The following is a 26,050-nucleotide window of genomic DNA, read 5'->3' on the forward strand; positions in this document are numbered from 1 at the left end:
GCCAAATGGCCGACTCCTGCACCTATTGTCTATTGTCTATAAAACCCACACAGGTCACGGGGAGAACATACAGACAGCACCCGTAGTCGGGATGGAACCCGGGTCTCCGGCGCTGCATACCGTGACCGCACTTGGAGTTGTTGAGAAAGTGCTGTTTTCGTAGGGTAGGGAACAGCACAGGAACAGGCCCTTTGGCCCACTTGTCTGTGCTGGACTCACACAATTTTGGCTGATGGGAAATGCCAAGATAAACTACTTCTCCTCCGCCTGCTCGTGATCCATCTCCATCCATTCTTTGCCCACCCATGCGCCTCTCTAAAAGCCTCTTCAACGCCTCTATCGTATCTGCCTCCACCACCACCCCTGGCAGCGCGTTCCAGCCACCCAACGCTTTCTGTGTCAAAATAAACTTGCCCCGCTCATCTCCTTGAAACTTTGCCCCTCTCACCTTTCAGCGGTGCCCTCTAATCTTTGACATTTTCACCCTGGGGAAAAGCTTCTGACTGGCTATCCTATCTATGCGTTTCAGAATTTTATATACTAATTTTCTTATGCCCCCCCCACCCCCCAAAAAAATTAATTTAATTTAAAGATACAGCGTGGAAACAAGCCCTTCGGCCCATCAAGTCCGCGCCGTACACTGACTCCCATATAAATAGCCGGTATCACAAAATGCTGGAGTAACTCAGCGGGTCAGGCAGCATCTCAGGAGAGAAGGAATGGCTGACGTTTTGGACCTTCAGTATTTACGATACAGATTTTTAGTGACTACTGCCAGCCAAGCAACCAATCTGAAAAAAATCGTTTTAGACTTTAGAGTTTACTTTTACTTTAGAGATACAGCGCGAAAATAGGCCCTTCGGCCCACCGAGACCGCGCCGACCGGCGATCACCCCGTACGCTAGGTTTCATAAAATGGAGGAGTAACTCTGCAGGTCGGGCAGCCTCTCTGGAGAGCGGGAATGGGTGACGTTTCAGGTCCCGTACACTTGCACTATCCTACACACCAGGGACAATTTACAATTTCCTGAAGCCAATTAACCTACACCCCTTTGGAGTGTGGGAGGAAACCGGAGCACCCGGAGAATAAAAAACACGCAGGTCACGGGGAGAACGTGCAAACTCCGTACAGACAGCACCCGAGGTCAGGATTGAACCCGGGGTCTCTGGCGCTGTGAGGCAGCAACTCTACCGCTGCGCCACCGTGCCGCCAATCTGGACCAAGTTGTAGACAGGGAGCAGTGAAACCAGAGGTGTGGACTGAAGTTGAGGCAAGTAGAAATCGTTTCAGAGCATTAAAAAAAAAAATCATGGTCAGTTTAAAAGGTTCATTGTGTTGGGTTCCCGTACGTCTGAATGTGACTCTTTCTCCGTCTCTCCCATATCGAAGCAGATATATAATTTAATAAACTGCGTAATTTCAGCCTCTTTCAAATTAAGTGGCCACCACAATAGCCCCTCTCTTCAAAGTCTTTTCCCAGACCTGCCTTCTTGCATTCATCCCTAAACATCTCTGTCGCCATTAGCTTACCCTTGACAGCTTGACAGGCTGGGATAAGGAAGTAAAACACGTAAACATTGTTTCCTGATGTATGCATTCATCTCTGCTGCCAAACACGGATATTGACGAGATATTTCACTCCCACTTTCAGCGCTGTAAATTATACCCTGCCCACAGAAGGATGTAACTCTTCATGGCTTCAAATAGCCTCAATCATTTCAACTTCCTCTTAACAGCTATCAGACCCATCATCCTTCTAACCTCCCTGCCGTCAGTGAGTTTCACCATCACCCCCCCCCCTCCCCATTTGCAAAGGCACAGAAAGCTTTTAGGCATTGTCGTTGTAACAACACACACACACACACACACACACACACACACACACACACACACACACACACACACACACACACAGACACACACACACACACACACACACACGCACACACACACACACGCGCACACACATACAGACACACACACACACACACACACACACAGACACACACACGCACACACACACACACAGACACACACACGCACACACACACACACACACACACAGACACACACACGCACACACACACACACACACACACACACACAGACACACACACGCACACACAAAGACGCACACGCACTCTCACACACACACACACACGCACCGTCTGAAGAAGGGTCTCGACCCAAAACCTCACCCATTCCCTCTCTCCTAGATGCTGCCTGACCCGCTGAGTTACTCCAGCATCTTGTGATACCTTCGATTTGTACCAGCATCTGCACTTATTTTCCTACACACACACACACACACACACACGCACACATACAGACACACATACACAGACACACACACACAGACACACACACACGCAGACACACACACAGAGACACACACACACACACACACCCCCCAAGTGAGTTTCACTAACATAATGATTTGTTGTGATGACAATCGTATCTATTATTACTGATTGACTCAATCCTGGCACTGGAAGGGGATTTGTGTGGGGCGTGGTAGTTGTTCAGCAGAACCACTATTCACATCTCTTCTCATCCCAAATATTTTAACCGTCCAACTTGTGCAAGATTCGTTTCTCTTTCGTTCTGATTTACGTTACAAATGACTGACCGGGTTCTGAGCGGCGTGAGTTTTCTGGTCTGGTTTCGAGATACAGCGCGGAAACAGGCCCTTCGGCCAATCGAGTCAGCGCCGACCAGCGATCCCTGCACACCAGCACTGGGGACAATTTACATTGATACGTCTATACCAAGCCTGTCTGCACGGAGTTTGGACCGTTGTCCCCGTGACCGGGATCTTCGGTTTCCTCCCACACTCCAAAGACGAGCAGGTTTGTAGGCTAATTGGCTTGGTATAAAGGTAAAATGTCCCTAGTGGTAGGATAGTGTTAGTGTGCAGGGATCGCTGGTCGGCGCGGACTCGGTGGGCCGAAGGCCCTGATTCCGCGCTGTTTCTCTAAACTAAACTAAAAGGAAGCACCAGTCCATGCCGGGATCACATGTAAAGGTCATCTCTGATGACTTCCTATTGCCGTACTCCACCCACATCCCACTTCCACATAAACCTCCTACTAGTTTGAGATGGCTTTCTAAATTCATCGTCATGCAGCCTGCACCTTTGGCCCACTGTCAACCATTAGACAATAGACAATAGGTGCAGGAGTAGGCCATTCGGCCCTTCGAGCCAGCACCGCCATTCAATGTGATCATGGCTGATCATTCTCAATCAGTAATTATGCACCTATTTACACCAGTTCTTGATTAGTACGGGTGTCAGGGGTTATGGGGAGAAGGCAGGAGAATGGCGTTAGGAGGGAGAGATAGATCAGCCATGATTGAATGGCGGAGTAGACTCGATGGGCCGAATGGCCTAATTCTACTCCTGTTCCTTGTGACCTTAATTCTGAACGAATCCTCTTTCATTCTCTCCACATCCCCTTCAACATCCCATAGATTCTCCCACCCACCCACGCGCTAGGCCCAATTGATGGAGGCCGATTTCCCACCCGCCCTCCATGTCTTTGGGACCTGAGGAGGAAACTAGAGCTCCCCGGTGTGACAGGGCGAGTGTGCAAACTCCCCCACAGGCAGAGCCAGTGGTCGGGGTCTCTGGAGCTGCGTGGTTGCGGCTCTACCAGCTGTGCCACTGTGCAACCCCTGCCTGCAACTGCAAGTCAAAGTGTGGCGCGCAGAGTACTCCAACAGGATTCCAAAGACACTTGGCCAGGTGCATGGATCAGAAATGTCTAGAAGAATCTGTACCAGACAATGGCACATGGGACTACGTTCGATGGGGTATCTAGATGGGCCATCTGTTTTTCTCCAGAGATGCTGCCTGACCCGCTGAGTTACTCCAGCACTTTGTGTCTTTGTTTTTTTGGTAAACTAGCATTTGCGGTTCCTTGTGCCGACGACTTGTTTGTCCGCGTTCACCAATAGGTTTGTAAAGCGGGGATTAGCCAAGTTAAAGAGGAATTTGGGGGGGGGTGGGGGGGGGGGGGGCTGGGAAGAGAGAGACGCGACCGTGTATGGGGGCGGAGCCATTAAAATCTTCTCCTCGTCTGGCTCAAATTCGTTAAACTTCGGAGTGATCCCGTTTACTGAAACCGGAGCATTGTCCTAATCCGGTCCTAAAGCAACAAGCCAAAGGTCAAGGCCCCATTTAGAGAGGAAGGGGAAGAAAGAAAAAAATAGGGTGGGGGGCGGGGGGAGAGATTAAAATATAGATAGAGACAGGGTGCTACAGAGGAAGAATGGGTGGGGGAAGAGAGTGCAAGAGAGACCCAGACTGAACAATGAAATCCTTACTTGCAGCACCACAGCAGAATATGTACACATGGTACTCTTAAATAATATCATCAACGAGAAAAAGATCAGTGTGTGTATATATACATAAACACACATATACACGCACACACACACGCACACACTATCTATATACATATGTATGTATATACACACACACAAGCACACATACGTACACATCAAAAACAAACAATTAGAGTGCAATAATAACAAAACTAGTCTACGTATGTTCAGAGCGTAATTGAGGTTGTAGTGTTTAAGTAGCCCGATGGCTGTGGGGAAGAAGCTGTTCTTGGACTAGACGTGCAAAGGGAGGCGTGGGCAGAGGTACAAACAGGACATAGCACAGCACAGGGACAGGCCCTTCGGCCCACAATGATTGTGCCGAGGCACAGAGTGATACACCAGGGAAACAGGCCCTTCGGCCCAACTTGCCCACACCGACCAACATGTCCCATCTACACTAGTCCCACCTGCCTGCATTTAGCCTATTTCCCTCCAAACCTGCCCTATCCATGCACCGGTCTAATAGTTTCTTAAACGCTGTGATGGTCCCTGCCTCGACTGCCTCCTCCGGCAGGTGTGTTCCACACACCCACGACCCAATGTCGTCGTCCGATGGTTTATCTCACAATGTTGCCACGCTTCCCATTTTTACAGTAGCCAGGGCACTTCACGTCTGAACACTGGTTGGCCTTGAGAGGAGGGGTACAAATGCGTGCTGTCACTTCCAGGTGCCTCTCCGGATCTCTGCGCCTTCATTGTTCATTCTGCAAGAAGCCCCGCGGTTTGTTAGTTCTGTGCAGGCTCCAGCTGAATGCAAACGAATCAAAAACTCTCTGCGGCCATCACACCGAAGAGTGGGCAGTCGAACGTCGCGAGGAAGGGTTGCCAACTTCCTCGCTCCCAAAGAAGGGACAGAGGGTGACTGGCGTCACCGCCCCGCGCCCCCCTCCCACGTGACCTCACCCAGCCAGCGGCCATGCGCTCCCGCTCCACCAATGGCGGCCGCCATTGGTGGAGCGGGAGCACGTGGCCGCTGGCTGGGTGAGGTCACATGGGGCGGTGATGTCACCCTTTGTCCCTTCTTTGGGAGCGAGGAAGTTGGCAACCCCTACTAATACGGGACAAGGGTGGTCCCATACGGGACAAACCAATTTAGCCCAGAATATTGGGATGTCCCGGCTAATACGGGACAGTCGGTAACCCTAATCGCGAGGAACTGCATTAAAACATTCCACTGAGGGAACGTCAGCGACAAAGGGTCTGAAGAAGGGTCTGGACCCGAAACGTCACCCATTCCTTCTCTCCTGAGATGCTGCCTGACCCGCTGAGTTACTCCATCATTTTGTGAATAAACACCTTCGATTTGTACCAGCATCTGCAGTTATTGTCTTATACCAAGGGTCTATTGTCACCTCACGTCCAGAAGCTAAAAGCTGTTCTAGAGGAAAGGACAACGTGCTCCATGCTCCCCCACCTATTGATTTGGACTTCTGGCTCCCAGTCGAATTCGAAATGTTTTTTTTTTTTAGTAAATGTTTGCTTTAAAATAGTTTTGTTTAAAGATGAATTCAACTTTATCGATCGGGCCACGTGTACACTCCATGCGGAATGCAGGGCCGCAGAGTGGCGCAGCGGTAGAGTCGCTGCCTAATAGCGCCAGAGACCCGGGTTTGATCCTGACTACGGGCGCTGTCTGTACGGAGCTTGTACGTTCTCCCCCCCGTGACCTGCGTGGGTTTTCTCCGGGTGCTCCGGTTTCCTCCCACATTCCAAAGACGTGCAAGTTTGTAGGTCAATTAATTTACTTCTGTTAATTGTACATTGTCCCTAGTGTGGAGGATAGTGCAAGTGTACAGGGTCGGGGCAGACTAGGTGGGCCGTGCTTTATCTCTAAAGTCTAAAGAGTGATAACGCGGTCAGATTTTAAAATTTGATGCAAAATTTGACACAATAAGGTACTTGGAGGATTTCAGAGACAGACCTGGGAGTTACGTACATCGGCGTAACCAAGCGCAGGCTCGGCGATCGCTTCGCTCAACACCTGCGCTCGGTCCGCGTTGGCCAAACTGGTCTCCCGGTGGCCGAGCACTTCAACTCCCCCTCGCCCTCCCAGTCTGACCTTTCTGTCATGGGCCTCCTCCAGTGCCATAGTGAGGCCCACCGGAAATTGGAGGAACAGCACCTCATATTTCGCCTGGGCAGCTTGCAGTCCAGTGGTATGAACATTGACTTCTCCAACTTTAGATAGTTCCTCTGTCCCTCTCTTCCCCTCCTCCTTCCCAGTTCTCCCTCTATCTTCCTGTCTCCACCTATATCCTTCCTTTGTCCCGCCCCCCTGACATCAGTCTGAAGAAGGGTCTCGACCCGAAACGTCACCCATTCCTTCTCTCCCGAGATGCTGCCTGACCTGCTGAGTTACTCCAGCATTTTGTGAATCAATATATATATATATATATATATATATATATATATATATATATATATATATATATACGCATTTAATTCCCTATGTAAGCGAGCCCCGTTTGCCTGCTTTTGACCCACACCGGGTAGAAGGTACAATTTACGGAAGCCAATTAAACTGCAAACCTGCAAACGTCTTTGGAGTGTGGGAGGAAACCGGAGATCCTGGAGAAAACCCACGCACACAGGTCACGGGGAGAACGTACAGCGCCCGTGGTCGGGATCGAACCCGGGACTCTGGCGCTGGAAGGCGGCAACTCTGCCGCTGCCCCACCGTGCCGCCATTAGTAGTGCTCAATTTTGGATGAGATATTAAAGGAAGATGCGTTCTGCCCTCTCGTGTGGAACATAAAATAACCCACGGTGCCATTTCAAAGAGCAGCAGTTTTCCCTGGTGCCGTGGTTAACATTTATCCTTTAATCAACATCACTGAAACGGGATTATTTGGCCATTAATCCTCTAACTGGTTGTGGGAGCTCGCTGGGTATAAATCGGCTATCATCTCTCGTGACAACACCCCCATGAACACAGGTAAAAGTCCTTCTACGACCAGCCTGACTGTCCCCTTGATTAAACCTGATCTCTGTGTGCTCTGTTGCCACCTTCTCCCGGCTAACAATAGACAATAGACAATAGGTGCAGGAGTAGGCCATTCAGCCCTTTGAGCCAGCACCGCCATTCAATGCGATCATGGCTGATCACTCTCAATCAGTACCCCGTTCCTGCCTTCTCCCCGTACCCCCTCACTCCGCTATCCTTAAGAGCTCTATCCAGCTCTCTCTTGAAAGCATCCAACGAACTGGCCTCCACTGCCTTCTGAGGCAGAGAATTCCACACCTTCACCACTCTCTGACTGAAAAAGTTCTTCCTCATCTCCGTTCTAAATGAGCTATTCTACATTTTCCTTGAACGTCTTCCCCTTTGATGTCTCATTCTCACACCTCGCACTCCCTTACCTCTGTGTCTCCCTCTCCCCCGGCTCTCAGTCCGAGGAAGGGTCTTGACCCCGAAACGTCGCCCTGTCCCACTGTGTTACTCCAGCATTTTGTGTCGACCAATCGGCGTGGAATAGCATCCGCTGTTCCTTCCTCCACACTTAAAATACAGTCCTTCATTGGTTCAGAGGCGCTTTGGGACATGCTGAGGGTGGGGAGAGGCGCTAGATAAATGCAGGTTTTACCGCCTTCCTGTGCGAGGGGACATTAAATCTGCAAATTGACAGTGCAAGGAGGAAACTGAAAGTGCATCCACAAAACAAAACACATTCAGTGCCATTTTACCATCTTCTCAGCATAAACAAGAACAGCTGTGTTGTTCTTATTCTGTTCTACATCATCTATTTCTTTTGACTAATGATAGAGCTGTATCCATGGTCACTAACAACTAGCAGGGAGTGTGAATCTAAACAGCCACACCATGGTCAGAGTGTGGGGAATCTCTGTTGCCCCCCTCGTTTCGCAGCGGGACCCCGGGCAGATCGTCACGAAACACAATCCGGGCACAAGTTTATCAACATCAGTAAATCGTTAAACATGACAGATTTAATGGCCTCAAACAAATGGTTAAATTAAATTATATGAATATTTAATTAGCCAGCTCAATTGCCTCCTTCAATTAACAAAGCAAGAAATGAGACATTATGTGAACTGACAACATTGTAGATTCTACTAAATGTCACTTCATTTAGCTGGAGTGTTCTGTACACGGACACGTGCAGTCTTTATCAACTTTGAAACAGCGTGTTTCAGGTGCAAGGGGAACTATGTGCAATGGAATCTGAGGCAACTAACAGAGGAGCAACTGGAATGTTACTCAGCTAATGTTGTAGTTGACAGTAATTCCATTCAGATTTGCTAAAGCCTGGAGTACAAACCTATATCTGTGTGTGAACACAGACACAAAATGCTGGAGGAACTCAGCGGGACAGGCGGCCTCTCTGGAGACAAGGAATGGGTGTCGTTTCGGGCCGAGACCCTCCTTCAGTCCCAGACAGTTACTGCTGCACCAATGTGACAATAGACAATAGACAATAGACAATAGGTGCAGGAGTAGGCCATTCAGCCCTTCGAGCCAGCACCGCCATTCAATGCGATCATGGCTGATCACTCTCAATCAGTACCCCGTTCCTGCCTTCTCCCCATACCCCCTCACTCCGCTATCCTTAAGAGCTCTATCCAGCTCTCTCTTGAAAGCATCCAACGAACTGGCCTCCACTGCCTTCTGAGGCAGAGAATTCCACACCTTCACCACCCTCTGACTGAAAAAGTTCTTCCTCATCTCCGTTCTAAATGGCCTACCCCTTATTCTTAAACTGTGGCCCCTTGTTCTGGACTCCCCCAACATTGGGAACATGTTATCTGCCTCTAATGTGTCCAATCCCCTAATTATCTTATATGTTTCAATAAGATCCCCCCTCATCCTTCTAAATTCCAGTGTATACAAGCCCAATCGCTCCAGCCTTTCAACATACGACAGTCCCGCCATTCCGGGAATTAACCTAGTGAACCTACGCTGCACGCCCTCCATAGCAAGAATATCCTTCCTCAAATTTGGAGACCAAAACTGCACACAGTACTCCAGGTGCGGTCTCACCAGGGCCCGGTACAACTGTAGAAGGACCTCTTTGCTCCTATACTCAACTCCTCTTGTTACGAAGGCCAACATTCCATTGGCTTTCTTCACTGCCTGCTGTACCTGCATGCTTCCTTTCATTGACTGATGCACTAGGACACCCAGATCTCGTTGAACTCCCCCTCCTCCTAACCTGACACCATTCAGATAATAATCTGCCTTTCTATTCTTACTTCCAAAGTGAATAACCTCACACTTATCTACATTAAACTGCATCTGCCATGTATCCGCCCACTCACACAACCTGTCCAAGTCACCCTACAGCCTTATTGCATCTTCCTCACAATTCACACTACCCCCCTTCAGAGTGTGAAGAAGGGTCTCGACCCGAAACGTCACCCATCCCTTCTCTCCAGAGATGCTGCCTGTCCCGCTGAGTTACTCCAGCGTTTTGTGTCTATCCTCGGTGTAAACCAGCATCTGTTCCTTCCTGCACATTGTGTGTGGACAGGTAGTCCAGTCAAATGTTCTTTGAACAAATATCCAACCATCTGAAAACATGTGCCTGTTTCTGCTGTGATACTGATGGTTTAGTTGTTCAGCAGAACCATAATTTGCGTCTTTTCTCATTCCAAATAACCGTCCAACTTGGACAGCTGTGTTTAAGATTCTTCCTGATTTATGTTAGAAATGATTGACCGGTTCTGAACTGCAAGCTGCCTGAATTTTAGTTTTAGTTTGGAGATACAGTGCAGTAACAGGCCATTCGGCCCACCGAGACTGTGCCGACCAGCAATCCCCGTACACTAGCATTATCCTACACACTTACAACCTTTACCGAAGCCACTTAGCCTGCAAACCTGCACGTCTTTGGAGTGCGGGAGGAAACCGGAGCACCCGGAGAAAACCCACGCAGGTCACGAGGAGAACGTGCAAACTCCGTACAGACAGCACCCGTAGTCAGGATCGAACCCGGGACTCTTGGCCGCCATGCCGATCGTAAAGGCGTCGAAGGGAGAAGGTACGAGGGAGAAGGTAGGAGAAACCTTTGGGGGGTTAATGCCTGAGGCATTTACTGAACTGCTGAACCACGATGCCCTGCAGGTACATTGAACAAATATCCAACATCTAAAGACTTGGCCCAGTTGCAGGGAAGTTACAAATACGTTGCCGACTGGGACGAAGAGGGAGTTAAAGCCGGAAACCAATTCAACATTCAGTCAGGGGAGCATTGTTGATTCAGAATGTTCTGGTAATGGGAATGCACAGAATAGACTTGCAGACACTTGTGTAGACACAACATGCGGGAGTAACTCAGCGGGTCAGGCAGCATCTCTGGAGAGAAGGAATGGGTGACATTGCGGGTCGAGACCCTTCTTCAGAACCGACCCGAAACATCACCAATTCCTTCTCTCCAGAGATGCTGCCTGTCCCGCTGAGTTACTCCAGCATTTTGTGTCTATCTTCGGTTTAAACCAGCTCCTGCAGTTCCTTCCTACACATGCAGACCCTTGTATAATCCACACCAGATTTCTTCAGGAGTATAAACTCACCACTTACATCTGGAATTCTTTAATCTTCCAACTTCATCTCCACCTGAAGCTACATATACCTGCTAGTTAGTTCACTTAGGTTTCAAAGAGTGGCATATTCTGTGCAGAGCAGGTCAATATAAAGTAAACAAAAAAAGATCCAAGTGCTGGAGTAACTCAGCGGGTCAGGCAGCATCTCTGGGGAACATGGGTAGGTGACGTTTCACAGAGTGCTGGAGTAACTCAGCGGGTCAGGCAGCATCTCTGGGGAACATGGACAGGTGACGTTTTACAGAGTGCTGGAGTAACTCAGCGGCTCTTAGAAACATAGAAACATAGAAACATAGAAAATAGGTGCAGGAGTAGGCCATTCGGCCCTTCGAGCCTGCACCGCCATTCAATATGATCATGGCTGATCATCCAATTCAGTATCCCGTACCTGCCTTCTCTCCATACCCCCTGATCCCTTTAGCCACAAGGGCCACATCTAACTCCCTCTTAAATATAGCCAATGAACTGGCCTCAACTACCTTCTGTGGCAGAGAATTCCACAGATTCACCACTCTCTGTGTGAACAAAAACTTTCTCTTCTCGGTCCTAAAAGACTTCCCCCTTATCCTTAAACTGTGACCCCTTGTTCTGGACTTCCCCAACATCGGGAACAATCTTCCTGCATCTAGCCTGTCCAACCCCTTAAGAATTTTGTAAGTTTCTATAAGATCCCCCCGGCAGTATCTCTGGGGAACATGGATAGGTGACGTTTCACAGAGTGCTGGAGTAACTCAGCGGGTCAGGCAGCATCTCTGGTGAACATGGACAGGTGACGTTTCACTGAGTGCTGGAGTAACTCAGCGGGTCAGGCAGCATCTCTGGTGAACATGGACAGGTGACGTTTCACTGAGTGCTGGAGTAACTCAGCGGGTCAGGCAGCATCTCTGGTGAACATGGACAGGTGACGTTTCACTGAGTGCTGGAGTAACTCAGCGGGTCAGGCAGCATCTCTGGTGAACATGGACAGGTGACGTTTCACTGAGTGCTGGAGTAACTCAGCGGGTCAGGCAGCATCTCTGGGGAACATGGGTAGGTGACGTTTCGGGACAGGACCTTCCTTTGGACTGATTGTGAAGGGGGTGGGAGTGGGGAGAAAGCTGGAAGAGAGGTGGGGACAGGACTAAACCTGGCATGTGATACAGTGGGGTGGGTTAATGGTTGGGTTGCCAACTATCTCACTCACAAATATGGGACAAAGTGACGTCACCGCTCCGCACCCCAGGGGACCGCAGCCAGCCAGCGGCCTCGTGCTCCCGCTACACCAATGGCGGCCACCCGGGCCAGCTACGCAAACTCCGTTAGGCGGCACCTACACTGTCTGGACCGACAGCGGCTTCCGGGCCTACAGTGTCCGGACCTACACTGTCCAGACCTACACTGTCCAGACCTACACTGTCCGGACCTACACGGTCCAAACCTACACTGTCCGGATCTACACTGTCCGGACCTACAGCGCCCCATCCCCCCCCCCCCCCCCCACCCCCCCCCCCACCCCAGCCTAATACGGGACAAGGGCGGTCCCGTATGGGACAAAGCAATTTAGCCCAAAATACAGGATGTCCCGGCTAATTCGGGACAGTTGGCAACCCTAGTTAATAGGCAGATGGCTGGACAAAGGCCAGAGAGTAGGAGTGAGACAAAAGGATTGAAGAGTTGCGAATTGTGAAGCTGGAGGAAGGAATGTCGGTGGAAGGGTAGGGGGAGGAGATATTCTGAAGCTGTGAAGAATGCTATATTGAATGCTATATTGAATCACAGCGTGGAAACAGGCCCTTCAGACCAACTTGCCCACATCCCAGCTACATCAGTCCCACCTGCCCGCTCTTGGCCCATATCCCTCTAAACCAGTCCTATCCATGTACATGTCTAACTGTTTCTTAAATGTTGGGATAGTCACTGCCTTCAATACCTCCTCTGGCAGCTTGTTCCTTACACCCACCACCCTTTGTGTGAGAAAGTTACCCCTCGTGGATTCCAATTAAATCTTTTCCCCTTCACCTTGAACCTATGTCCTCCAGTCCTTATTTCACCTACTCTGGGCTAGAGATGCCCGACCCACTGAGTTACTCCAGCATTTTGTGTCTTTCTCCAGAGATGCTGCCTGTTCTGCTGAGATACTCCAGCAGCACTTTTGAGTCTTTTTATTTGGTAAACCGCCACCGGCACTTCTTGTAGATGGACACAAAATGCTGGAGTAACTCAACGGGTCGGGCAGCATCTCTGGAGAGAAGGAGCAAATGACGTTTCGGGTCGAGTCCCTTCTTCAGACTGAGACTCAGGAGGGAGAGAAACTAGAGGTTTGCAAAAGTTCCGAACAAATCAGAGCCGGCTCCGATGACCAAGGGATGGTGGAGCCCACAATGGCAGTTTAATGCTCTGAGTAAGTATCTCTGGGTACTCTTACACCTCTGCCTGTATGATGAATGGTGCCTTTCCTACATTTCAGCTTTTGCTTGGGCACCTTACGACCCACCCTTACAAATCAATGAATGGTGATTTCTCCAACGTCCAGTAACCATGGCGTCCTCTCTCGCTCTGTCCCTCCCCCCCACCCTAGTCGGCGTACTAGTTTTGCTGTTGTCCTGTTGCGTTTCACTGCCTGTACAACTCCTTATCACCTAGCCCACAGCCAACAACGGACCATTGTGGGCTCTGCCCATCCTTGATCATTGGCACGTCTTTCATCCGTTTGTTCTGCGTGTCTCTCTCTGCATCGCCGTCTATATCTCTCGCTTCCCTTTCTCCCCCCCCCCGCCCACGACTCTCGGTCTGAAGAAGGGTCTCGAGCGATTCCTTTTCTCCAGAGACGCTGCCTGAGCTGCCGAGTTGCTCCAGCTTTTTTTGTGTCTCTCTTCCGGACGGCAACTTGCAACAAGGTGTAGAAATGCAGAGCCTCCCGCAGAACGGCGTGGCTCTGCTGACCCGACTCAGTCATCCACCGTACGAACGGACAATAACCAGCATTGCCCTCCGCTACTCTGCACTTTGCAGCAGCAGAGAGGAACTCATCCTAAAATGGGCCCGTGCCTTGGACAGGATGTGAACTGTGCGAATCCACCCACCCACCCACCCACAGGCTGGGATCCATCTGCGGCCAAGGCTGGTCTCGTTTTCCACCTCTCCTGGGAGATTACATGGAGTTGAGTGGGTGGGGGAATTTTTAACATTAAGATGCGAAGGCAACACGACCAAAAGGGAGGAGGAGGAGGATAGTCTTTTATAGTCTGCAAACAATATAATAAACGAGAAAAAAATGGTCAGTGCACTTTTTCAGTGCACACGCTGAGATTTTATCCCCTCGTTTATTATATTGGAGTGTAAATATATACGGAGAACTGTGTTTACATGTGTAAGAAGGAACTGCAGGTGCTGGTTTAAACCGAAGATAGACACAGAGTGCTGGGTAGTGTAAGAAAATAACTGCAGATGCTGGTACAAATCGAAGGTATTTATTCACAAAATGCTGGAGTAACTCAGCAGGTCAGGCAGCATCTCAGGAGAGAAGGAATGGGCGACGTTTCGGGTCGAGACCCTTCAGACAGAAGAAGGGTCTCGAACCGGCACGTCGCTGGAGAGAAGGAATGGGTGATGTGTTTCGGGTGGAGACCCTTTGTCATGTGTTTACATGTTCTTTTCTGTTCTGCTGCTGCAAGTAAGTATTTCATTGATCTGTTTGGGACATATGACGACAAAGCACTCTTGAAGACTCTTTCAATCGTCTATATACTAAAACTCTCGTTTGTTTGTTTGTTTGTTCCTGAACTACAGCCCAAACGGTACATGATAGCGCGACAATTGTAGGCCCACCTTACTCACCGTCGTCCCTTTGGTGCTAATGGAAGACGTTTCATTGAAATCGGTGCTATATTTTTCAAGTTATTCACATTTTAAAAGTTTAAATCTATCTCCTAGGGAGGGGGGTGGGGGGGGTGGTGGGGGGAGGGAGGATAAGGGGGATTGATGGGGATGGAGTGGGGGGAGGGGAAGGGAGGGAGGGGAAGGGGAGGGGGTGGGGGAGGAGGGGAGGGGAGGGGGATAGGTGGCGAGGTGGTGGCTACACCAATGCAGGAGAGGTTTGGGCCCAACGGGTCTACTTGGTCTAGTTTGTTCTATATCTCACTATAACACTGTCGGAATATCTCATTTCCCTCTCCCCTGACTCTCGGTCAGAAGAAGGGTCTCAACCCGAAACGTCACCCATTCCATCTGTCCAGAGATGCTGCCTGACCCGCTGAGTTACTCCAGCATTTTGTGTCTATCTTGGCTCTTGGTTCTTGACTCTTGAAAATGATGTTTCAACCTTTCTTCCTGCAAGGCTGAAACATCGGCACGGTGGCGCGGCGGTAGAGTTGCTGCCTTACAGCGAATGCAGCGCCTGAGACTCAGGTTCGATCCTGACTACGGGCGCCGTCTGTACGGAGTTTGTACGTTCTCCCCGTGACCTGCGTGGGTTTTCTCCGAGATCTTCGGTTTCCTCCCACACTACTCCAAAGACGTACAGGTTTGTAGGTTAATTGACTGGGTAAAATGTAAAGAACAATTGTCCCTAGTGGGAGTAGGATGGTGTTAATGTGCGGGGATCGCTGGGCGGCGCGGACCCGGTGGGCCGAAGGGCCTGTTTCCGCGCTGTATCTCTAAATCTAAAAATCTAAAAATCATGCATGTTTCTCCATCTCTGCCGGGCATTGCCTGTCTCGTGTTCTCACTCAGGGCCCCATCCCTCCATTTCTACCATTGAACCTGGTAGATTCAAACAGAACCCCTTCTCTGAGGTTCTTCCCCATAGCGCTCTCAAGAAAGAGGTCACCCCACAGCCCTGGCACAACATGGCAGTATTCAGTTCAGTTCACTTTTAGTATATTGTCACGTGTACCGAGGTACAGTGAAAAGCTTTCGCTGCGCGGTAACCAGTCAGCGGAAAAACAATACATGATTACAATCCACGGTGTACAGACACATGATAAGGGAATAACGTTTAGTGCAAGGTAAAGCCAGTAAAGTCAGACCAACGATAGTCCGAGGGTCACCAATGAGGTAGATAGTAGTTCACTACCCCTCTTTGGTTGTGGTGGGATGGTTCAGTTGCCTGATAACAGCTGGGAAGAAACTGTCCCTGAATCTGGAGGTGTGCGTTTCCACACTTCTGCACCTCTTGCCCGATGGGAGAGGGAAGAAGAGGGAGTGGCCGGGATGCAACTGGTCCTTGATGATGCTGCTGGCCTTGCCGAGGCAGCGTGAGGTGTAGATGGAGTCAATGGAAGGGAGGATGGTTTGACTGATGGTCTGGGCTGCGTCCACAATTCGCTGTCATTTCTTGCGGTCTTGCGATACTCTGAGCTACGTTACTTCCTATTCCCGTGATGATTTACTAACACATTCGGAATCAATCGGGACAATCAAAAAACTCCTTCACCCGTATCCACCCATCACTTGCCAGACTTTGTCCCACCCTCTCCTCTCTCTCAGCTTTCTCCCCCCTTCTAACAATCAATCTGAAGAAGGGCCCTGCCCTGAAACGTCACCTATGCATGTTCTCCCGAGAAGCTACCTGACCTGCTGAGTTTTTAGTTCTTGTTTTAGTGATACAGCGCGGAATCAGCCCCTTCGACCCACCGAGTCCGCACCGACCAGCGATCCCCGCACACTAACACTATCCTACGCACACCAGGGACAATTTACGTTTATACCCAGCCAAGCCACCTATAAACCTGCACGTCTTTGGAGTGTGAGAGGAAATGGAAGATCTTGGAGAAAACCCACGCAGGTCACGGGGGAGGACGTTCAAACTCCGTACAGACAGCGCCCGTACCCGGGTCTCTGGCGCTGTAAGGCAGCAACTACCGCCGTGCTAGAGTCTTGCCCCAATACTTTGTGGGGTTACTCCAGCACTTTGTGTCTATTTCAGAACAAATGTAACATCCTAGTTCTGGATGCCCCACCAGCAGAAACATTTCTTTTTCTGCCTCTTATGAAGATCTGACATCTGACTTCCATTTAAATCAATCATGCAACACGCTTGTTCTCATTAATCTGCTGAATTAACTGCTGGGCCACACCCTGTAAGTGTAGACGCGGTAAGTGCTCATAATGGAAGGAGATAGTCATAAAAATTACACACATGCCATTAACCAGAAGTCATTCACTACAAAGCCTCGATAAATGCTTTGAGATATCAGTCAACAAGATAAGTCACACATTTCTGGGGGTTTTCTAAATCGTCAAACTCTAACTAATCTAGATGCACAGCGGTAGAGTTGCTGCCTCACAGCGCCGGAGACCCGGGTTCCATCCTGATCCGGGCGCTGTCTGTACGGAGTTTGTACGTTCTCCCCGTGACCACGTGGTTTTTCTCCGGGTGCTCCGGTTTCCTCCCACACTCCAGAGACGTGCGGGTTTGTAGGTTAATTGGCTACGGTTAAAAAGTGTAAACTGTCACTAGCGTGTAGGATGGTGCTATTGTCCGGGGTGTTTGCCGATCAGCGTGGGCTTGGTGCGTTCCTTAGGTGCCTGAAAATGGGTGGTAAACAGATTCTGTTCCTGTCACTTTAAAGTTGCCGGTTTTAATTGGAGATGTGCTTCGCTTCTAAACTTCCTTCAGGGTATTGCTGATGCTTCAGAACACTAATACGAGTCAGCCCTCAGTACAAATAGCAGCCCTCAGTACAAATAGCACACATGTACAAGCACTCATCTATTCAACAGTGACATGATGTGCACACGTACCCAGATTAGTCCTCTCATAATCCGCTCAGCGACAATGTTTTGGTGTGGTAAAATATATTACAGATGTTGCCTCACTAGGCTGCTGACAAGGAAAGATCATGCACGCACTTATACTAATGTGGATCTTCTGCTAAGTGAAGTGTAGAAGGTGATAGAGCTTTCTACACTTGGCTTTCAGTCTAACATAGAACGCAGAACATAGAACACGGCAGAAGAAGGACACAAAAAGCTGGAGTAACTCAGCGGGTCAGGCAGCATCTCTGGAGAGAAGGAACGGGTGACGTTTCAGGTCGAGAACCTTCTTTAGGCCGAGAGTCAGGGGAGAGGGAAACGAGAGATGTGAAGGGGGTGCAAAGAACAAGTAACTGAAAGGTATGCAAAAGGACAAATCAAAGCCAGTAACGACGATCAGGGAAAGATGGAGCCCACAATGATATCTCCCTCTCCACTGACTCTCAATCTGAAGAAGGGTCTCGACTAGGGTTGCCAACTTCCTCACTCCCAAGTAAGGGACAAAAGGTGACGTCACCGCCCCACGTGACCTCGCCCAGCCAGCGGCCACGTGCTCCCGCTCCACTAATGGCGGCCGCCCGGGCCGGGAGGCGGGTTGCTAAGCAACCTCTGTTAGGCGGCGCCCGGGCCTACACTGTACGGGACCACAGCGCCCCCCGGGCCTAATATGGGACAAGGGCGGTCCCATATGGGACAAACTAATTTAGCCCAATATATGGGATGTCCTGGCTAATACGGGACAGTTGGCAACCCTAGTCTTGGCCCAAAACATCACCTATTCAATGTAAACTAACAACTGCAGTTCCTTCCTACCCAATGAACAGTACTGTGCAAGAACTATCCCACTGTATACCTTGACAGACGTCCTCATAGTCCACAACCCCAGAAATCATGGTGTCAGCTGCAAACTTACTAGCCAACCCATCTATGTTTATGCCCAAGTCATTTATAAATATATATCACAAACAGCAGTTCAGCACAGTAGTACAGCATAGAAACAGGCCCTTCGGCCCACCTAGTCAATGCCGACCATCCATCACCCGTTCACACTTGTTCTACGTTATCCCTTGTTCACACTTGTTCTACGTTATCCGTTGTTCACACTTGTTCTACATTATCCCTTGTTCACACTTGTTCACACTTGTTCTACGTTATCCCTTGTTCACACTTGTTCTACATTATCCCTTGTTCACACTTGTTCACACTTGTTCTACGTTATCCCTTGTTCACACTTGTTCTAAGTTATCACTTTCTCATCCACTCCCTGCACACGAGGGACCATTCACAGAGGGCCAATTAACCGACAAACCGGCAAGTCTTTGGGTTGTGTGAGGAAACCGGAGCGCCCGGAGGAAGACCCACGCGGTCACAGGGAGAACGTGCAAACTCCACGCAAAGCGGTCAGGATCAAGCCCAAGTCTCTGGTTCTGTGAGGCAGCAGCACTACCAGCCGCGTCTGTGTGCTGCCCCCCCCCCCGCCCCCCCCCCGATAAGGAAAGCCTCAGCAACCTTCCAGAAGCTCAGCTCCTTCCAAGGCAGGTCAGTCCGTAGTATTGGCCCCACATTTACCACTGCTCACACATTTTTGAGTAACTCTTCATAGTTATCACGCTTTGCAAACATATGGAGCTGTAACAGAATCATACTTGATAATAACAATAGAGCAGAAGGCCTAACAAATAATATAGAGAATCAAACAGCACAGACTGAGACCAATCAACCCACCATGCTGTGCTAGCCCTCTAAAAGACCAGTCCAATTAGCGACACTGTTCCTCAGTTCTTGCCCATACCCCTATGGTACGTCTTTACTTTTAGAATTTAGACTTCACAGATACAGTGTAGACACGGGCCCTTCGGCCCATCGAGTCCGCACTGACCAGCGATCCCCGTACACTAGCACTACCGCACGCACGAGCGACATTTTACCATTTTTACCAAAGCCAATTGACCAACAAACCTGCACGTCTTTGGAGTGTGGGAGGAAACCGGAGAAACCCAGGCGGTTACACGGAGAACGGACTAACTTAGTACAGGTGTCAGAGGTAATGGGGAGAAGGCAGGAGAATGGGGCTAGGAGGGAGAGATAGATCAGCCATGATAGAATGGCGGAGTAGACTTGATGGGCCGAATGACCTAATTCTACTCCTATCGTTTAGGACCATTTAACTCCATACAGACAGCACTCTCAGTCAGGATGGAACCCGGGTCTCTGGCGCTATAAGGCAGCAACTCTACTGCTACGCCACCGTGCCACCCTTGATGTCCTTTGTCAAACGTACACCCGGTTCCCATTTCGACATTACTGTTGAGCCTTCTTTCGTCATTCTTTCAGGCTGCGCATTCTGGATCACAATAAGAGGTGCGGCACAGTGGCGCAGCGGAAGAGTTGCTGCCTTACAGCACTTACAGCGTCGGAGACGGGTTCGATCCTGACCACGGGTGCTTGTCTGTATTGTGTTTGTACGTTCTCCCCGTGGGTTTACTCCTAGATCTTCGGTTTCCTCCCACACTCCAAAGACGTACAGGCTTGTAGGTTAATTGGCTTGGTATAAGTGTAAATTGTCCCGAGTGTGTGTAGGATAGTGTTAGTGTGCGGAGATCGCCATTCGGCACGGACTCAGTGGGCCGAAGGGCCTGTTTCCTCGCTGTATTTCCAAACTGAACCCACGGCAAGAAAACAATTCCCATCGCTGGACGCATAAGCACAGTATAAATTGGCCTGTCATCAACATTATGGCAAAAAGTGTAAAAGCTCTTCTGAAGAAGAATATTGATGTGTCAAATTACAAAGAATCATGAAAGTCAACTCTGTGACTGGAGGCCAGAGAGTAACTCATCCATCACAGGCAGGCTGCCATCTGCAACACACAATATTGATTCCATAAGACATAAAAGAGGGTCTTAAAAGCCAATACTCTGCCTTATTTACGACATGGAAAGTGTTTGATGTAAACATGAAACTGCAGTCCGACATAAATTATGTACTGAAGCATACACTTCAGAACTAATGCTAATTGATGAACAAGTCGGGCCGGGGTCTTGTCGGAAGGAACTTGTTACTTGACCAGCTTCCTCAGGTAATGAAGGCACGGACTAGGCCAATCTAGGCACAAGTGAGGTTTAGACTTTGGAGATAGAAAGCCTAAAACAGGCCATCCGGCCCACTGAGTCCACGCCGACCAGCCACACCACACACTCGTTCACAACTTTTACTCAAGCCAATTAACCTACAAATCTGCCGCCTTTGGCGTGTGGGAGGAAACCGGAGCACCCGGAGAAAACCCACGCGGTCACGGGGACAACGTACGAACTATGTACAGGCAGCACCCGCAGTCAGGATCGAACGTGGTCTCGGTTGGCCGAAGGCCTGTTTCCATGCTGCATCTTTCCATCGACTCAATCAAAAGGAAAACGTCAAAGAGATTTTATGAGGCTGAATAAAATGTTGATTCATTAGCATATAGAATAGACCCAGGTTCGATCCTGACCTCGGGCGCTGTCTGTACGGAGTTGGTACATTCTCCCTGTGACCGTGTAGGTTTTCTCCGAGATCTTCGGTATCCTTCCACACTCCAAAGACGTACAGGTTTGTAGGTTAATTGGCTTCTGTAAAATTGTAAATGCCCCAATGTGTGTAGGATAGTGCTGGTGAATGGGGTGATCGCTGGTTGGTACGGACTCGTTGGGCCGAAGGGCCTGTTTCCATGCTGTATCTTCAAAGTCTACAAGTCTAAACAGAACAGCGCAAGCACAGGCCCTTCGGCCCACAATGTGTGTCCGTGTCAAACATGATGCCAAGACCATCACTTATCAACCATATCCATAATCCATATCTCGAAACTAATCTAAATGAAACTAAACTAACCTAACACGAGTGAGTCCTCATTTCCCTCCCCCCCCCCCCCCCCCCCCCCCCGGCTCCCAGTCTGAAGAAGAGTCTCGACCCGAAACGTCACCCGTTCCTTCTCTCCAGAGATGCTGCCTGTCCCGCTGAGTTACTCCAGCATTTTATGTCTTTTTCTCCAAAGACGTACAGGTTTGTAGGCTAATCGGCCCGGTATAAATTTTATGTCTATCTTCGTGAGATGGGTGGTAAATTGCCTGGCTGATTCGCGAACTTGAACAAAGTTTACCTGCAGGCTCCTAATCCCCTGGAACAATGCTCCAACTCTCGATATAAATTACTTCTCTTAAGTGTTTTACGTACCACGGTTAGCCTGTCAGCCACAAAGCTCGAAACGCAATCATCTTCAAATTAAGATATCCCATGGCGGGACACAGATAAACTTAAGTGCTATTACCCATTTGATCAAAACAAGAAACTTATTTCTTCTCATCATAATCCTAATTTGAAAGCTTTTTGATGACAGGGCAGTTATCCTCAAAAAAAACATATGGTTTACTTCAGAAAAGAAACACTCACCCGGTCTGTCTCTTTAACATTTTTTTACAATCCTGATGGTAACATAAAGCTTAATCAATGCCATTTCACTGACACGTGGGGTATAAATCAAACTAAATGGAAAACAGCGTAAATCTGCAGAGAAGCAAACTGTTGAGTTAAGTGCTGGGCATGTTCACAACTTTGGAGATACCAGTGACTGATCCCTGAACTTTGTGTAAACTATTCTTAAAATTCATTCTCGGTTGAAGATATCACTTGCCCACAGCTAACACTTACAGGCAGGCAGGGCCGGATTAAGCTAGTGCGGGGCCCGTAGCATCTATCTACTAAAACTCTCGTTTGTTTGTTTGTTTGTTCCTGAACTACAGCCAAAACGGTACACGATAGTGCGACAATTTTAGGCCCACCTTACTCACCGTCGTCCCTTTGGTGCTAATGGAAGAGGTTTCATTGAAATCGGTGTTATATTTTTAAGTTATTCACATTTTAAAGTTTAAATCTATCTCCTAGGGAGGGAGGGAGGAGCAGGGAGGATACAGGGGGTTGAGGGAGATGGAGTGGGGGGGAGGGGAAGGGGATAGGGGAGGAGGGAGGGGATGGAGGAGAGGAGAGGGGAGTGTGGAGAGGGGAGGGGAGGGGGGGAGAGGGTGCTGCACCAATGCAGGAGCGGTTTGGGCCTAACGGCTCCACTTGGTCTAGTATGTTATAAAGGGGCCTTAACTACGGAACAAGGTGACATCACCGCCCGCGCCCCACGTGACCTCACCCAGCCACCGGGCACGTGCTCCCGCTCCACCAATGGTGGCCTCCCGGGCCGGGAGGCGGGTTGCGACCTCCGTTCAGCGAATGCGCTCGGCCCCGCTCCCCGCTCCCCGAACTCCGTTAACATTAACGATCTCCGTTAGCCTCCACTGTCCGGGCCTACAGTGTCGGGGCCTACAGCGGCCTGTCTCTGTCTTGCTACCTGTCTCTGTCCCTCTGGGTGCGTGTGGAGGGGTGGGGGGGTGGTGACGGTCTGTGTGGAAGGGTCGGCGGTTGGGCGCCGACTGCCCGTCAGTGCGCGCAGCCCCGCCAACACATTCAAACCCTCAGTGGGATGCCGATTTCAAGCATTTAGCGCGGGCGGGGCCCTCGAAAGTGCGGGGCACTATGTTACTCTGTTAACCCGGCCCTGCGGGCAGGCCTCTCATGCTCTGATTCATCGCCTGAAATCGGATGAGATCGATGGGCGGCACGGTGGCGCAGCGGTAGCGTTGCTGCCTTACATCGAATGCAGCGCCGGAGACCCGGGTTCGATCCTGACTACGGGTGCCATCTGTACGGAGTTGGTACGTTCTCCCCGTGACCTGCGTGGGTTTTCTCCGAGATCTTCGGTTTCCTCCCACTCTCCAAAGACGTACATGTAAAAAATTGTCCCTAGTGTGTGTAGGATAGTGTTAATGTGCGGGGATCGCTGGGCGGCGCGGACTCGGTGGGCCGAAGGGCCTGTTTCCCTGCTGTAGCTTTCAATCAATCAACTGTGTAGGGGGTGGATGTGAAAGTGGGATTTAGATAGAGATAGTGTGAGCGGGCAGTCGATGGACGGCGGGGATTCAGTGGGCCGAAGGGCCTGTTTCCCTGCTGTACCTTTCAATCAAACAAACAACTGTGTAGGGAGACGGGATAACATGGGACGAGTGTGAGCATGTGATCGATGGTCGGCGTGGACTCAGTGGGCCGAAGGGCCTGTTGCCATGCTGTAATTTTAAATCAATCAGGTTCGAGGAGGAGATTTAGGCAGAATTGGGCCATTCGGCCCATCAAGTCTACTCTGCCATTTAATCATGGCTGTCCTATCTTCCCCTCTCAACCCCATTCTCCTGCCTTCTCCCCATAACCCCTGACACCCGCACTAATCATGAATCTATCTATCGCCATCTTAAAAATACCCACTGACTTGGCCTCCACATCCGTCTGTGGCAATGAATCCCACAGATTCACCACCCTCTGACTAAAGAAGGCGGTGGGTGTAGGGGTGGGAGAGGGAGTGGGCGAGCATAGAAGCAGTGTGAGCCGGTGATCGATGGTCGGCGTGGACTTAGTGCGCTGAAGGGTCCATGTATTTAGCCAGTCACAGTTTAAAGATGTAGTGTGGAAGCAGGTCCTTCGGCCCACACACCGACCGTCCATCTCACTATTCACACCAGTTCTACATCACGCCACTTTCCCCATCCACTCCCCGCACACTAGGAGGCGATTTGCAGAGGCCAATTCATCCACAAATCCGCACGACTTTACAATTTGGGAGGAAACCGGAGCACCTGGGGGAAACCCACGTGGTCACAGGAAGAGCATGCAAACACCGCACAGACAGCACAGAGGCTGGGACCGACGCCGGATCTCTGGCGAACCTCTGGTGAGGCAGCGGTCTACCAGCTGTGCCACTGCGCCATGCTGGTAAGAAGGGCCGACTTTCCTATGGAGCCAACTCATGTTTCGTTCAATGACGCAGTCATTTAGCAGCTGCCATTGGATAACATATCTGGAACAATAATCACGAGACAACCATATCAAGAACTGGGGCATTTTAACTTGTGTGCAATGTACTCCTGTTAATTTAAACTCAAATTATCCACTCATTGAAATTGCATAATTTTAATAAAACAGCTCAGCAGGTGGGTTTTTTTTGTACAATTTCAATTCAAATTAAGGAATAATTCAAGTGAAACAATTTTGCATTATGGATAGTAGACTGCACCGAGGGCTGATTTAGATTGTCACAGGAATATCAAAATGCAGCTTGAAATTATCCATAGGTCAACACTGTCACGGGTGGGACATGGCCATCTTGCTTGAGTAGGCCGAACCCTCAGGCTTCCGGGTCAAAGGTCAAGGCATCTATCCTTGCGTTTCAGACTCAAACACAAACTCTACATGGGCCTGATGCCGACTAGGAGCTACTCTCTCAGATGGCTCTGTGTCAAAGAGTCACACAGCATGGAAACAAGATCCCTCGGCCCAATTCGTCCATGCCGACTAAGATGCCCTATCTGAGCTTGTACCATTTCCCTGCGTTTGGCCCATATCCTATCCATGTACCAAACATCTACCTTCTCTGGAAGGACACTACTTCATTGCTCTCGTGCAAACCATCCAACACAGAGTCATAGAGTGATACTGCGTGGAAACAGGCCCTTCGGCCCAACCTGCCCAGTGCATCACGGACTGTATTAACTTCTGTGTGGAGAACACTGCACCCACCAGGACTGTACGGTCTTTCTCCAACAACAAACCCTGGGCCAACCCTGACATAAAGGATCTCCTCAAGGAGAAAAAGCGGGCCTTTAAGTCGGGAAATAAGGAGGAGCTGAAGGCTGTGCAGAAGGAGCTGAGGAGGAGGATCAGAGAGGGGAAGAACAGCTACAGGAAGAAGATGGAGGACCAGCTGCAGAGGAACAACATCAGTGGAGTCTGGAGAGGCCTCAAAACCATCTCTGGGTACAAGGAACCGGACTCCCAGGCCATGGGGGACCAGGAGTGGGTGAACGATCTGAACCTTTTCTTCAACAGGTTCGATCAGTCACCTCCCCCTCCCCTGGTCCAGTCACCCCTGCTGCAGCCCCCCTTGTCTGCACATCCAGTACACTGCCCCCACCTCCCCTCCCACAGCACTTGGGTCACAGTCACCACCCACTGCTTCTGCTTCTCCTGCCCCAACCCCACCTCCCCCCATACCATCCCTCCCCACACCCCCTCCTCCTCCTCACACCCGTGAGCACCCAACCCCTGTGCTCCAATCTGTCTTTCTCCACAGACCAGGTGAGGAATGAGCTCAGGAAGATCAATGTGAGGAAGGCGGCTGGTCCAGACAGCATCAGCTCGAGGCTCCTCAAGTCCTGTGCAGACCAGCTGTGTGGGATAGTGGAGCACGTCTTCAATCTGAGCCTGAAACTGGGGAGAGTTCCACAACTGTGGAAAACA

This window comes from Rhinoraja longicauda, chromosome 23 (assembly GCF_053455715.1).
Source record: "Rhinoraja longicauda isolate Sanriku21f chromosome 23, sRhiLon1.1, whole genome shotgun sequence".
In the NCBI taxonomy this organism is placed as follows: domain Eukaryota; kingdom Metazoa; phylum Chordata; class Chondrichthyes; order Rajiformes; family Arhynchobatidae; genus Rhinoraja; species Rhinoraja longicauda.